Source organism: Arachis ipaensis, chromosome B6 (genome assembly GCF_059453495.1).
Source record: "Arachis ipaensis isolate K30076 ecotype BB chromosome B6, ASM5945349v1, whole genome shotgun sequence".
In the NCBI taxonomy this organism is placed as follows: Eukaryota; Viridiplantae; Streptophyta; class Magnoliopsida; order Fabales; family Fabaceae; genus Arachis; species Arachis ipaensis.
Window position 1 is genome coordinate 7,370,727 of NC_142441.1, and position 14,334 is coordinate 7,385,060.

The 14,334-nt window shown below is 38.7% G+C and overlaps 1 non-coding gene across 1 annotated transcript; it reads left to right on the forward strand.

Annotated features, from left to right (window-relative positions):
• Nucleotides 1–13,903: 13,903 nt before the first annotated feature.
• LOC148554514 (small nucleolar RNA R71) lies at nucleotides 13,904–14,011 on the forward strand. The gene has a single exon (XR_015887583.1). It is a non-coding gene; the product is annotated as a small nucleolar RNA R71 (small nucleolar RNA).
• The last annotated feature ends 323 nt before the right edge of the window (nucleotides 14,012–14,334 follow it).

Below are 14,334 nucleotides of genomic sequence, written 5' to 3' on the forward strand. Positions count from 1 at the left end.
AGGAGCATAATAATAATAATTAATATTTTAATATTCAATGTCTTTGATATATTAATTCAACGCTTATCATTCAAAATTAGGACGTACTTTTTTTTAATTCATATAAAAATACATATAATTACCCATCAAATTAGGCCTCACATTACACCATAATTGTGTTTTTCACAAAATACAAGATTAGTTAGATTACTTAAATTATGACAAGATACATCTCTTTTGGTACATTAGGATTTAGCAACAATAAAATTTAATATCCGAATTTTATGTTTATTATCCAAATTATTTTTTAACACCAAATTACTGCTGGTGACTTAACAGTTATATCTTTGTTATTTGAATGGAAATTACCGTAATAGTCTTTTTTTTTTTTTTTTTTTTTGAGAAAATCTAGGAGTTAGCACTTATATTGAAATTTGATTACATTTAGTTAGCAAAAAAAAAATGTGAAAGAGCCTAGCAGCGAAAACGACACAAATATCCAATACAAGAGCAATATAAAAATATTCACAACACAATATTTTTTTAAAAAATTAATAAATACTAAATAAAATAAATTTAGACTATTTCTTTTTTAATTTCTCTAACATTATCATTAAAAATAGTTTATGAGACAATGATATATATATTCTAAGCGTGAGATACTTTATCCAAGATGATTTACCGATGAGAATAGGTAGTTATTTATAGATTGAATGGAGAGTAATCAAAACCCTAATAAATGAGTGAGAAATCATTATTTTTAGTTTCGTTATCTATGAATTATCTAACGATTTATAGAAAATAACATTATTTCATTGCTGGCCCAAAATCCTATATCTTCCTTTCTTACTCTTTCTTTTTCAATCCCCTTTTCCGAAGAATGTTTTTGTTAGCTTTTATTTGGGAAGAGATTTGGTTTCAGAGTTTTCTTTGGTATATGATTGAGGCCCAAATATTTGTTAGAGGTATAAAAAGAGTAAAAATAGTGTTGTGTAATGGCCGAAAAAAAAAAGTAAATGTTATAATTCAATTGTTTGGGCCTTTAGTATACTTTCTGTTTAGAAGATAGACCTAATAAAATTCATATAGACCTTTTTATCCGATCCAATAATTTTTATTATTATGTCCAAAAATAAAAATAATTTTGATTATAGACATTCCAAAAATGAGATCCAGTATGAAATATAACAATCTGACAATCTTTAAGTTGCATTCCATTTAGATAAGATACATAAAGAAAAGCAAATGCCTAAAATCTTTTTCATTATCTTTTATTATATTTATAAATATATAAAGAAATAAAAATAGACATCAATAAAGAATAACAAATTTTTTTTTGGTGGGGTAGGGGGTTTAGGATCCCAAAAATAAAAAGACAAAACATTATCACCTTTCTTTTAATCTAAAAGAGCCACAACTAGGGGTGTCAAATGGGTCTAAACCCGTCGGACCGACCTGCGTAACTCGCTAAAAAAGGTGGACCGAGCTAAAAAATTGGGACCGTCAAATAGCAAAATCCTGTCTAACCCGCACCGCTTAAACCGCAGGCTTTGGCGGGCGGGGCGAACTTCCCCGCTGGACTTAGTATTTTTTTAGTGAGGGGGTATTTTTACAATGTTTTGGCCAAAACCTAACTTCTCCCAACCTAACTTACAAGAGTATGAAGATAAAAATTGAGTGGTTTGTATTATGTTTATGTTATTTTGGAGACAATATTTATAATTATGTTTTAAATTATGTTTATTTTACTTTGGAGAGAATATTTATACTTATGTTTTGGATGAAAACTTGGTTTATAATTATATTTATTAAATATTTATAATTACAAAGATTTTAATGTTTATGAATATAAAAACTATAATTTTTTATGCCTTTAGAAATTATAAATTTATTAATATGATTGTGAAATTATATATATTATTTATAGTTAATAATAAAAAAAAGAGCTTTGGCGGGCTTAGCCCGTCAGCCCGTAATTAGGCGGGCGGGGTGGGATTCTAGGACCGCCTCACTAGGCGGAGCGGTGCGGGCCAGCCCGCCAAAGGACGGGCTTCTGGCGGGGCGGGCTTTCCCGCTTGCCACCCCTAGCCACAACCATCAACTAGCAAAGCATATTTTATATCAGGTGGAGGACTATAAAAAACATAGAGTCCAGTAGATAGAGACTGCCATTTTTTTTGCCAAGAGATCAACAACATGATTGCCTTCACGGAGAGTATAGCTCCAATTCACTGTTTACAAGCGCTTACCCAAGAGCTCAATGTCATCAAGCAGAGCTTTGCAAGGGTGCTGAGTAGCCGCACCTTCTCGGATGAAAGTGATGGCCATTAACGAGTCCGACTCCACAGTCACATGCTCGAATTTATTAGCTGCTGCTATTTGAAGGCCTTTGACAATGTTTCATAGCTCTGCATGCATAATGGAGTAATTGCTGATATTGCATGAAAAGCTCAGCTAGCACATGCCTAAATGATTACGGAACACTCCCCTATAGGCGGCATTGGTGGTACTCGAATAATAAGAGCCATCAATTTTCAACTTGATGGAAGTTTCAGGAAGAAGTGTCCATTTAATCAACTGGTCATGGTCATGGTCACGTTTCTTAAGATCAAGAGTTCTCTTCATCACCTTCAAACTCTCATTAGTTGGGGATTTAATGGAAGCAGCAGCAGTAGCAGGGTGAGTCATCAACCCTTCAAAGATTAATTTATTTCGGTAGAACCACAAGAACGACGCAGTCACTCCAAACAAAATAGACTAATCAAATTTATTTGAAAGGTTGCTAGATACACACTCTCGGCAGTTGAGATGATAGAAGTCTTGACTATGATGTACGAGGTTGAGAAAATTCCAAACCAATTTTGCATATCGACAATCTCGAAGGACATGGATCGAAGTCTCATCATCCGCGTTACAACGAGAGCAGCAAGAGTTATCCGACAAGTGTCTTCTTCTCCTCTCCGCATTAGTAAGGATAGCCTTACGAGCCACCAACCATAAGAAGGACCAAATCCGTTCAGGACCATTCCAGTGCCAAATGATTTCTAACGGTTTTACTTGATTTTTGCTCGATTTTGACATAAATATAGATTAAGTTTGTATCAATAATCTCAATTCAGAAACACTACAAAAAAAAGTGTTGAGTACCGACGAATTTACTGTCGGATTTAATGCCATAGAATAGTGGCGGCGTTATCGGCAAAATAGGCATCGAATTTGTCAGGTTAAAGTATTACCTACGGATTCGCCTTTCCGACAGTAAATTCGACGGTAACAATTGGCAGAAAAACAAAAAAGAAGGAGTGAATTTTACCGTCGAATAAATCCGACGGTAACTTTTGCCTAAATTCAAACCGCCAACATCCTCTCTCTCTCACTCTCTCTACCATTTCTCCTCCGCCTCTCTCTCCAACACTTCTACCTCCCGACACTCCGTCAGCCCCGCCGCCGCCTCCTCATTCTGTCTTAGCATCCCCTTTCTTCTCCCACCCTCGCTCTCTCTATCTCTCTCTCTTCTGGCCACTCCAACCCCTGCAGCTCGGCCAGAGGCTTGCCACGCGTCAGCCTCGCCGCTAGCCACATCCTTGCCGGCAGCCCCTCGCCTTGTCTCCGCCATCCACTTCTGTCAGTCGCCACCAACAGCCACCGTCCACTCCAATCTCTGGTAAATTAATTTTCTTTTTTTTTTTCTGTTAAAATTAGGATCAATTCAGGTTTTACTTGTTAATTAGTACTTATTAGGTTCGACTTGTTTTCTGTTTAGTGAGTGACATTTAGGATTAAATTAGGGTTTAATTGTTAACTATTATTATGAATTTTCTATTTAGTGGATTTAATTTAGAATTAAAGTAGGTTTTAGTTGTTAATTATTATTAGTATGATTTAGTTAAAAATCAATTTTCTGTTCAGTAACTTCAATTTAGGATTAAAGTAGGTTTTAGTTATTAACTATATATTATTATCATTTAGTTAAAAATCATTTTTCTATTCAGTGATTTCAATTTAGAATTAAAGTAGGTTTTAGTTGTTAATTATATAATATTATGAGTTAGTTATATATTATTGTGATTTAGTTAAAACTAATTTCTATGTTTAGTGACTTCAATTTAGGGTTAAAGTAGGTTTTAGTTATTAATTATATATTATTATGATTTAGTTAAAAATTATTTTTCTGTTCAGTGACTTCAATTTAGGGTTAAATTATTATTATGATTTAGTTAAAACTCATTTTTCAGTTCAGTGACTTCAGTTTAGTTTTAAATTAGGATATAGTTATTAATTGTCGTTGTTGTTGTGCTATTGGTTGTTAATTGTTATGCTCTTTTCAGACATGACGACATGTAGAGCTATCTCGGATTAGCCGACTAATGGTGGTCGTGGTCGTGGTAGTAGAGGGAGGGCTTCTACCGGTACTCCTGTAGATTCTCGACCCTCTCCCTCTACTCCAACTACCTCGAGGCTATCACAGGTTGCGGGTGTAGCAGACCAGCCGTTCATCATGGTCCCTAACCCCAACTACATCTCTGCGTCCACGGCGATGCCGCCTCCTACGCTCAGCAACATCCCACTGTCTCCGCAACTGCGCCTCCAGCGACGGACACCATCGTGGTGCCGGAATCTTCACACGGAAGCCAGCAGCTAGCTGATCAGGCTCCAACACCTCCCATCATATGGATGATGATCTGGCCTGATGGCTTGACGGCGTAAGTACTACTCTAAGTCTTTTATATGCTAATTAGTGATTCTAGTTTAATGGATTTAGGAATAGGTTTGAACTGTTGAAACTGTTTGTGATATTTGGATTACTGAATTGTTGATTATTGATTCTTGTTAGTGGATTTAGGAATAGGTTTAAACTGTTGAAACTGTTTATGATATCTGGATTACTGAATTATTGATTATTGATTTTTGTTAGTGGATTTAGGAATAGGTTTTAACTGTTGAAATTGTTTGTGATATTTGGATTAATGAATTGTTGATTAGTGATTCTTGTTATAGGATTTAGGAATAGCTTTGACTGTTGAAACTGTTTGTGATATCTGGATTACTAAATTGTTGATTATTGATTCTTGTTAGTAGATTTAGGAATAAGTTTAAACTGTTGGAACTGTTTCTGAATTTTTCATAGGTTCACGTCAAACAACAATGCATGGTCACTTTTGCACCCGAGTTTGATGTTGGAAAATTGGATGTGACAAAAATAGTGGTAAACGGGAAACTTGTGGAAGATGAAACCGGTGAGGTAGAAGATGAGAATGCCGCGCCTGTTGATAAAGAAGTTTAGAATGTGTAACATTTGACTATGTTTGTTTCAAAACTATTTATATTTTGAATTGTTTGTGCATGGATACTATACCGATTATAATATCGGTTTGACTTTGTTTGAATTTTGTTTAGTAATGTAGCTTAGTATCCATGTTTGAGTATTATTGATAGTTTAGGAAAAGTAAAACGTCTAGAGAAAGAATATATCTGAGACATTATTTAGATAGGAAATTGACAGATCCTCCTTGATAGGAGGTGCAGGGTGGTCGACCTCGTTAAAACCTGTCCGAGTAAAACCTTTATGGGAAAAACCTTGTAATTAGGAAAAACAGTACGTTCCGATCCCGCAGTATATTGATCATGTTAACTATAGTATGACTTCAAGGAAAAGATGTTCCATGTATTAGGCAATTTCTTTCCAGCTAGAGTTTCTAGTGAAAGGCTCATTTTCCATAAGTTTCTGCTATTCGGAAGGGGCCTTCCCATGTTGTGGCTAGTTTTCCATGCCCTTGGGGTTTTCGGACTTCTTCAATTTTTCGAAGCACCAAGTCTCTAATGTGCAATATCCTTGGCTGAACCTTTTTGTTATACTTTCGTTGTATAGCAAGTTACATTGATTGCTATCGTAGTTGAGATATAAACTGATCTTCTTCCAGCGTGTCGAGCTCTGCTCTTCGGACTTATTGATTTGTTGAATCATCCAATAGCTCAGCTCGTGGTGATCCTTGAGAGATCTCTATCGGCATCATGGAGTCTGCACCATATACTAGGCGAAAAGGTTTTTTTTGTTGATGATTATAGGGTGGTATTATAACTCCACAATATTTTAGGAATGAGTTCTGCCCAGTGTCCTTTTGCCTCTATTAGTTTTTTCCTTAATGCTTGCAAAATAATTTTGTTAGCTACCTCGGTGAGTCCATTGCTTTGTGGGTGCTCGACAGAGAAAAAATGATGTTTGATGTATAGGTCTTGTAAAAAAGATGCAATTATTTTATCTATAAATTGACGACCATTATTAGAAATAATTTCTTTAGGTAAACCATATCTACATATGATGAACTTCCAAATGAATAATCGTACCTTGTCTGACGTTATTTTTGCAAGTGGTTGTGCTTCTATCCACTTTGTAAAATAGTTTATTGCTACCAAAAGGAATTTTACCTGTCCTACCGATGTTGGGAATGGTCCAAGGATGTCGAGTCCCCACCTATTAAATGGCCAACTGACCTCAGTGGCGTGCATGAGTTTGGCTAGGATGTTTATCACAGGTGAGCACCTCTGGCAGTTGTCCAGTGTTTTACCTTGTCGATACAATCTTTGGTTAAGGTTAGCCAATAATACCCGGCATGTAAGATCTATGCAGCTAAGCTTCGACCTCCTATGTGCATCCTATAGATGCCTCCATAGACTTCATCCATTGCCAGATCGGCCTGTGTTGGGCCTAAGCACTTGAGCAGAGGTTGGGAGAATTCCCGTCGGTATAAATCGTCCCCTATTATTGTGTAATAGCTTGCTTTTCTGCTGAATGATCTCCTTTGTTCATTCGCAGGTATCGCTCCTATTTTTAAGTATGTTATGTATGAGCTTCTCCAATCTGCATCCTGACATGTACTTAAATGGCTTCATCACATATGGCTGGTTCATTCAGGGTTAGTTGAGATAGAATATTTGGTGTGTCATATGTTCTAGAAGTGGCTAATTTAGACAAAATATTCACTCTTTGACTTTGTTCTCCAGGAATGTGTGTTATTGTAAAATTTTGAAAGAGTTGTATCATAGTTTTAACCTTGCTCAAATATTGTGTTAAAAGTAGATCGCGTACTTGATATTGGCCTAATATCTGTTGGACAATGAGTAGGGAGACACAATATACCTTGATATTTTGAATGTTCACTTCTAGCGCTAGCTGTAGTTCGGCCAGTAAAGCTTCATATTTGGACTGGTTATTGCTTGTTTGAAATGAGAATTTTATGAACTGCTCGGCATGTACGCTGAGACTATCTTTGAGTAAGATTCTGGCTCCACATCCTTGTTCATTTGAAGCTCCATTAATATACAACTCCCATTCTGGTAGGATGTTTTGTGTGGCTGTAAATTTGGACACAAAGTCGGCTAGTATCTAGGCTTTCAAAGGCCCTCGGGGTTGGTAAGAGATGTCAAATTCGGAAAGCTCAATTGACCATTTTATGAGTCATTCGGCTGGATCTGGTCATTGGTGCACGAAATTGTGATCATCAATGGCGCCATCAACATGGTACGCACAATTGTAATCTCAACTCTTTATCACAACTTTGCACAACTAACCAGCAAGTGCACTGGGTCGTCCAAGTAATAAACCTTACGCGAGTAAGGGTCGATCCCTCGGAGATTGTCAGTATGAAGCAAGCTATGGTCATCTTGTAAATCTCAGTCAGGCGGATTCAAATGATCATGGAGGATTAATGATTAAAAGATAAATAAGACATAAAATAAAGATAGAGATACTTATGTAATTCATTGGTGAGAATTTCAGATAAGCGTATGGAGATGCTTTGTCCCTTCTGTCTCTCTGCTTTCCTACTGTCTTCATCCAATCCTTCTTACTCCTTTCCATGGCAAGCTGTATGTTGGGCATCACCGTTGTCAATGGCTACATCCCGTCCTCTCAGTGAAAATGTTCTACGTGCTCTGTCATAGCACGGCTAATCATCTGTCGGTTCTCGATCATGTTGGAATAGGATCCATTGATCCTTTTGTGTCTGTCACTACGCCCAACACTCGCGAGTTTGAAGCTTGTCACAGTCATTCAATCCCTGAATCCTACTCGGAATACCACAGACAAGGTTTAGACTTTTCGGATTCTCAAGAATGGCCGCCAATGGATTCTAGCTTATACCATGAAGATTCTGATTAAGGAATCCAAGAGATACACACTCAATCGAAGGTAGAACGGAGGTGGTTGTCAGGCACACGTTCATAGGTGAGAATGATGATGAGTGTCATGGATCATCACATTCATTATGTTGAAGAACAAGTGATATCTTAGAGAAGAAGTAGGCGTGAATTGAATAGAAGAACAATAGTAATTGCATTAATTCATGAGGAACAGCAGAGCTCCACACCTTAATCTATGGTGTGTAGAAACTCCACCGTTGAAAATATATAAGAACAAGATTCAGGCATGGCCGTGAGGCCATTCCCCAAAACGTGATCTAAGATAGCATAAGACTACTTAAAGATGATTCGAAGATGAAAATACAATAGCAAAAGGTTCTATTTATAGAGAACTAGTAGCCTAGGGTTTACAAAAATGAGTAAATGACGTAAAAATCCACTTTCGGGCCCACTTGGTGTGTGCTTGGACTGAGCATTGAAGCTTTCATGTGTAGAGACTTTTCTTGGAGTTAAACGCCAGCTTTTGTGCTAGTTTGGGCGTTTAACTCCAGCTTTTGTGCCAGTTCTGGCGTTAAACGCTAGAATTCTTGAGCTGACTTAGAACGCCTGTTTGGGCCATCAAATCTCGGGTAAAGTATGAACTATTATATATTGCTGGAAAGCTCAGGATGTCTATTTTCTAACGCAATTAAGAGCGCACCAATTGGGCTTCTGTAACTCCAGAAAATCCACTTCGAGTACAGGGAGGTCAGAATCCAACAGCATCTGCAGTCCTTTTTCAGCCTCTGAATCAGATTTTTGCTTAGGTCCCTCAATTTCAGCCAGAAAATACCTGAAATCACAGAAAAACACACAAACTCATAGTAAAGTCCAGAAAAGTGAATTTTAAATAAAAACCAATAAAAATATAATAAAAATTAACTAAAACATACTAAAAACATACTAAAAACAATGCCAAAAAGCGTATAAATTATCCGCTCATCACAACACCAAACTTAAATTGTTGCTTGGCCCCAAGCAACTGAAAATCAAATAGGATAAAAAGAAGAGAATATACTATGGACTCCAAAATATCAATGAAACTTAGCTCCAATTAGATGAGCGGGACTAGTAGCTTTTTGCCTCCGAACAGTTTTGGCATCTCACTTTATCCTTTGAAGTTTAGAATGATTGGTATCTATAGGAACTCAGAATTTAGATAGTGTTATTGATTCTCCTAGTATATTATGTTGATTCTTGAACACAACTACTTTATGAGTCTTGGCCGTGGCCCAAAGAACTCTGTTTTCCAGTATTACCACCGGATACATACATGCCACAGACACATAACTGGGTGAACCTTTTCAGATTGTGACTCAGCTTTGCTAGAGTCCCCAATTAGAGGTGTCCAAGGTTCTTAAGCACACTCTTTTTGCTTTGGATCACGACTTTAACCGCTCAGTCTCAAGTTTTCACTTGACACCTTCACGCCACAAGCACATGGTTAGGGACAGCTTGGTTTAGCCGCTTAGGCCAGGATTCTATTCCTGTAGGCCCTCCTATCCACTGATGCTCAAAGCCTTGGATCCTTTTTATTTTTACCCTTGCCTTTTGGTTTAAAGGGCTATTGGCTTTTTCTGTTTGCTTTTTTTTTTTGAATTCACTGCTTTTTCTTGCTTCAAGAATCAATTTGATGATTTTTCAGATCCTCAATAACATTTCTCCTTTTCCATCATTCTTTCAAGAGCCAACAATTTTAACATTCATGAACAACAAATTCAAAAGACATATGCACTGTTCAAGCATGCATTCAGAAAATAAAAGTATTGCCACCACATCAAAATAATTAATCTGTTATAAAATTCAAAATTCATGCACTTCTTTTTCTTTTTCAATTAAGAACATTTTTCATTTAAGAAAGGTGATGGATTCATAGGACATTCATAACTTTAAGGCATAGACACTATGACACTAATGATCATGTAATAAAGACTCAAACAGAGATAAACATAAAGCATAAAAATTCGAAAAACAGAAAATTAAAGAACAAGGAAATTAAAGAACGGGTCCACCTTAGTGATGGCGGCTTGTTCTTCCTCTTGAAGATCTTATGGAGTGCTTGAGCTCCTCAATGTCTCTTCCTTGCCTTTGTTGCTCCTCTCTCATGGTTCTTTGGTCTTCTCTAATTTAATGGAGGAGGATGGAATGTTCTTGGTGCTCCACCCTTAGTTGTCTCATGTTGGAACTTAATTCTCCTAGGGAGGTGTTAATTTGCTCCCAATAGTTTTGTGGAGGAAAATGCATCCCTTGAGGCATCTCAGGGATTTCATGATGAGGAATTTTCTCATTTTTATGTCCATGAGTGGGATCTCTTGTTTGCTCCATCCTTTTCTTAGTGATGGGCTTGTCCTCATCAATGAGAATGTCTTCCTCTATGTCAATTCCAGCTGAATTACAGAGGTGACAAATGAGATGAGGGAAGGCTAACCTTGCCAAAGTAGAGGACTTGTCCGCCACCTTATAGAGTTCTTGGGATATAACCTCATGAACTTCTATTTTCTCTCCAATCATGATGCTATGAATCATGATAGCCCGATCTATAATAGCTTTAGACCGGTTGCTAGTAGGAATAATTGAGCGTTGGATAAACTCCAACCATCCCCTGGCCACGGGTTTGAGGTCATGCCATCTTAGTTGAACCGGCTTCCCTCTTGAATCTCTCTTCCATTGAGCGCCCTCTTCACAAATGTCTACGATGACTTGGTCCAACCTTTGATCAAAGTTGACCCTTCTAGTATAGGGGTGTGCATCTCCTTGCATAATGGGCAAGTTGAATGCCAACCTTACATTCTCTGGACTAAAATCTAAGCATTTCCCCCGAACCATTGTAAGCCAATTCTTTGGGTCCGGATTCACACTTTGATCATGGTTCTTGGTGATCCATGCATTGGCATAGAACTCTTGAACCCTTAAGATCCCGACTTGTTGAATGGGGTTGGTGAGAACTTCCCAACCTCTTCTTCGGATCTCATGTCGGATCTCCGGATATTCACTCTTTTTGAGTTTGAAAGGGACCTCGGGGATCACCTTCTTCTTGGCCACAACTTCATAGAAGTGGTCTTCATGCACCCTTGAGATGAATCTCTCCATCTCCCATGACTCGGAGGTGGAAGCTTTTGCCTTTCCTTTCCTCTTTCTAGAGGTTTCTCCGGCCTTAGGTGCCATAAATGGTTATGGAAAAATAAAAAGCAACACTTTTACCACACCAAACTTAGAAGGTTTGCTCGTCCTCGAGCAAAAGAAGAAAGAAAAGATTAGAAGAAGAAGAAAATGGAGGAGATGGAGAAGTGGGAGTGATTCGGCCAAGGGGGAGAAATAGTGTGTATGATGTGTGAAAATGAGGGGGGTGAAGATGGGTTTATATAGGGGTGGAGAGAGGGGTAGGGTTTGGTCATGTATGGGTGGGTTTGGAAGGAAAAGTGGTTTGAATTTGGATGGTGAGGTAGGTGGGATTTTTGATAGAGGGATATGGATTGGTGAAGGGTTTATGGAGAAGAGGGTAGGATTTGATAGGTGAGGGGTTTTTGGGGAAGAGGTATTGAGGTGATTGGTGAATGGGTGAAGAAGAGAGAGAGAGAGATGAGGTAGGTGGGGATCCTGTGGGGTCCACAGATCCTGAGGTGTCAAGGATAGCTCATTCCTGCACCAAGTGGCGTGCAAAATGCCCCTTTCTGCCAATCCTGACATTAAACGCCAGGCTGCTGCCCATTTCTGGCATTGAACGCCAGCTTCTTGCCCTTTTCTGGCGTTAAACGCCAGTCTGGTGCCCCTTTCTGGTATTAAACGCCCAGAATGGTGCCAGACTGGGCGTTTAACGCCCATTCTGCTACCCTCACTGGCATTTAAATGCCAGTAAGTTTCTCCTCCAGGGTGTGCTGTTTTTCATTCTGTTTTTGCTTTTTCAATTATTTTTGTGACTTCACATGATCATCAACCTATAGAAAACATGAAATAATAATGGAAAATAAATAGATATAATAAAATTGGGTTGCCTCCCAACAAACGCTTTTTTAATGTCAGTAGCTTGACAGTGGGCTCTCATGGAGCCTCACAGATGTTCAGAGCAATGTTGGAACCTCCCAACACCAAACTTAGAGTTTGAATGTGGGGGTTCAACACCAAACTTAAAGTTTGGTTGTGGCCTCCCAACACCAAACTTAGAGTTTAACTGTGGGGGCTCTGTTTGACTCTGTATTGAGAGAAGCTCTTTATGCTTCCTTTCCATGGTTACAGAGGGATATCCTTGAGCTTTAAACACAAGGGAGTCCTTACTCACTTGAATGATCAATTCTCCTCTGTCAACATCAATCACAGCCTTTACTGTGGTTAGGAAGGGTCTGCCAAGGATGATGGATTCATCCATACACTTTCCAGTCTCTAGGATTATGAAATCAGCAGGGATGTAGTGGTCTTCAACCTTTACCAAGACATCCTCTACAAGTCCATAAGCCTGTTTCCTTGAATTGTCTGCCATCTCTAGTGAGATTCTTGCAGCTTGTACCTCAAGGATCCCTAGCTTCTCCATTACAGAGAGAGGCATGAGGTTTATACTTGACCCTAGGTCACACAGGGCCTTCTCAAAGGTCATGGTGCCTATGGTACAAGGTATTGAGAACTTCCCAGGATCCTGTCTCTTTTGAGGTAATCTCTGCCTAGTCAAGTCATCCAGTTCTTTGGTGAGCAAAGGAGGTTCATCTTCCCAAGTCTCATTACCAAATAACTTGTCATTTAGCTTCATGATTGCTCCAAGGTACTTAGCAACTTGCTCTTCAGTAACATCTTCATCCTCTTCAGAGGAAGAATACTCATCAGAGCTCATGAATGGCAGAAGTAAATCCAATGGAATCTCTATGGTCTCAGTGTGAGCCTCAGATTCCCAGGGTTCTTACTGAGGGAACTCCTTGGAGGCCAGTGGACGTCCATTGAGGTCTTCCTCAGTGGTGATCACTGTCTCTTCCTCCTCTCCAAGTTCGGTCGTGTGGGTCATGTTGATGGCCTTACACTCTCCTTTTGGATTCTCTTCTGTATTGCTTGGAAGAGTACTAGGAGGGAGTTCAGTAATTTTCTTGCTCAGCTGACCCACTTGTGCCTCCAAATTTCTAATGGAGGATCTTGTTTCAATCATGAAACTTTGAGTGGTTTTAATTAGATCAGAGACTATGGTTGCTAAGTCAGAGTGGCTCTGCTTAGAACTCTCTGTCTGCTGCTGAGAAGATGATGGAAAAGGCTTACTATTGCTAACCCTGTTTCTTCCACCATTATTGTTGTTGAAGCCTTGTTGAGGCCTCTGTTGGTCCTTCCATGAAAGATTTGGATGATTTCTCTATGAAGGATTATAGGTATTTCCATAGGATTCTCCCATGTAATTTACCTCTTCCATTGATGGGTTCTCAGGATCATAAGCTTCTTCTTCAGATGAAGCGTCCTTAGTACTGCCTGGTGCAGCTTGCATTCCAGATAGACTTTGAGAAATCATATTGACTTGCTGAGTCAATATTTTGTGCTGAGCCAATATGGCATTCAGAGTATCAATCTCAAGAACTCCTTTCTTCTGATTTTTCCCATTATTCATAGGATTCCTTTCAGAAGTGTACATGAATTGGTTATTTGCAACCATTTCAATGAGTTCCTGAGCTTCTGCAGGCGTCTTCTTCAGATGAAAAGATCCTCCAGCAGAGCTGTCCAATGACATCTTGGACAGTTTAGACAGACCATCATAGAAGATACCTATGATGCTCCATTCTGAAAGCATGTTAGAAGGACACATTCTGATCAATTGTTTGTATCTTTCCCAAGCTTCATAGAGGGATTCACCTTCCTTCTGTCTAAAGGTTTGGACTTCCACTCTAAGCTTGCTCAATTTTTGAGGTGGAAAGAATTTTGCCAAGAAGGCATTGACTAGCTTTTCCCAAGAGTTCAGGCTTTCCTTAGGTTGTGAGTCCAACCATATCCTAGCTCTGTCTCTTACAGCAAAAGGGAATAGCATAAGTCTGTAGACCTCAGGGTCAACCCCATTGGTCTTGACAGTGTCACAGATTTGCAAGAATTCAGCTAAGAACTGATGAGGATCTTCCAATGGAAGTCCATGAAACTTGTAATTTTGTTGCATCAGAGAAACTAATTGAGGCTTAAGCTCAAAGTTGTTTACTCCAATGGCAGGGATAGATATGCTTCTCC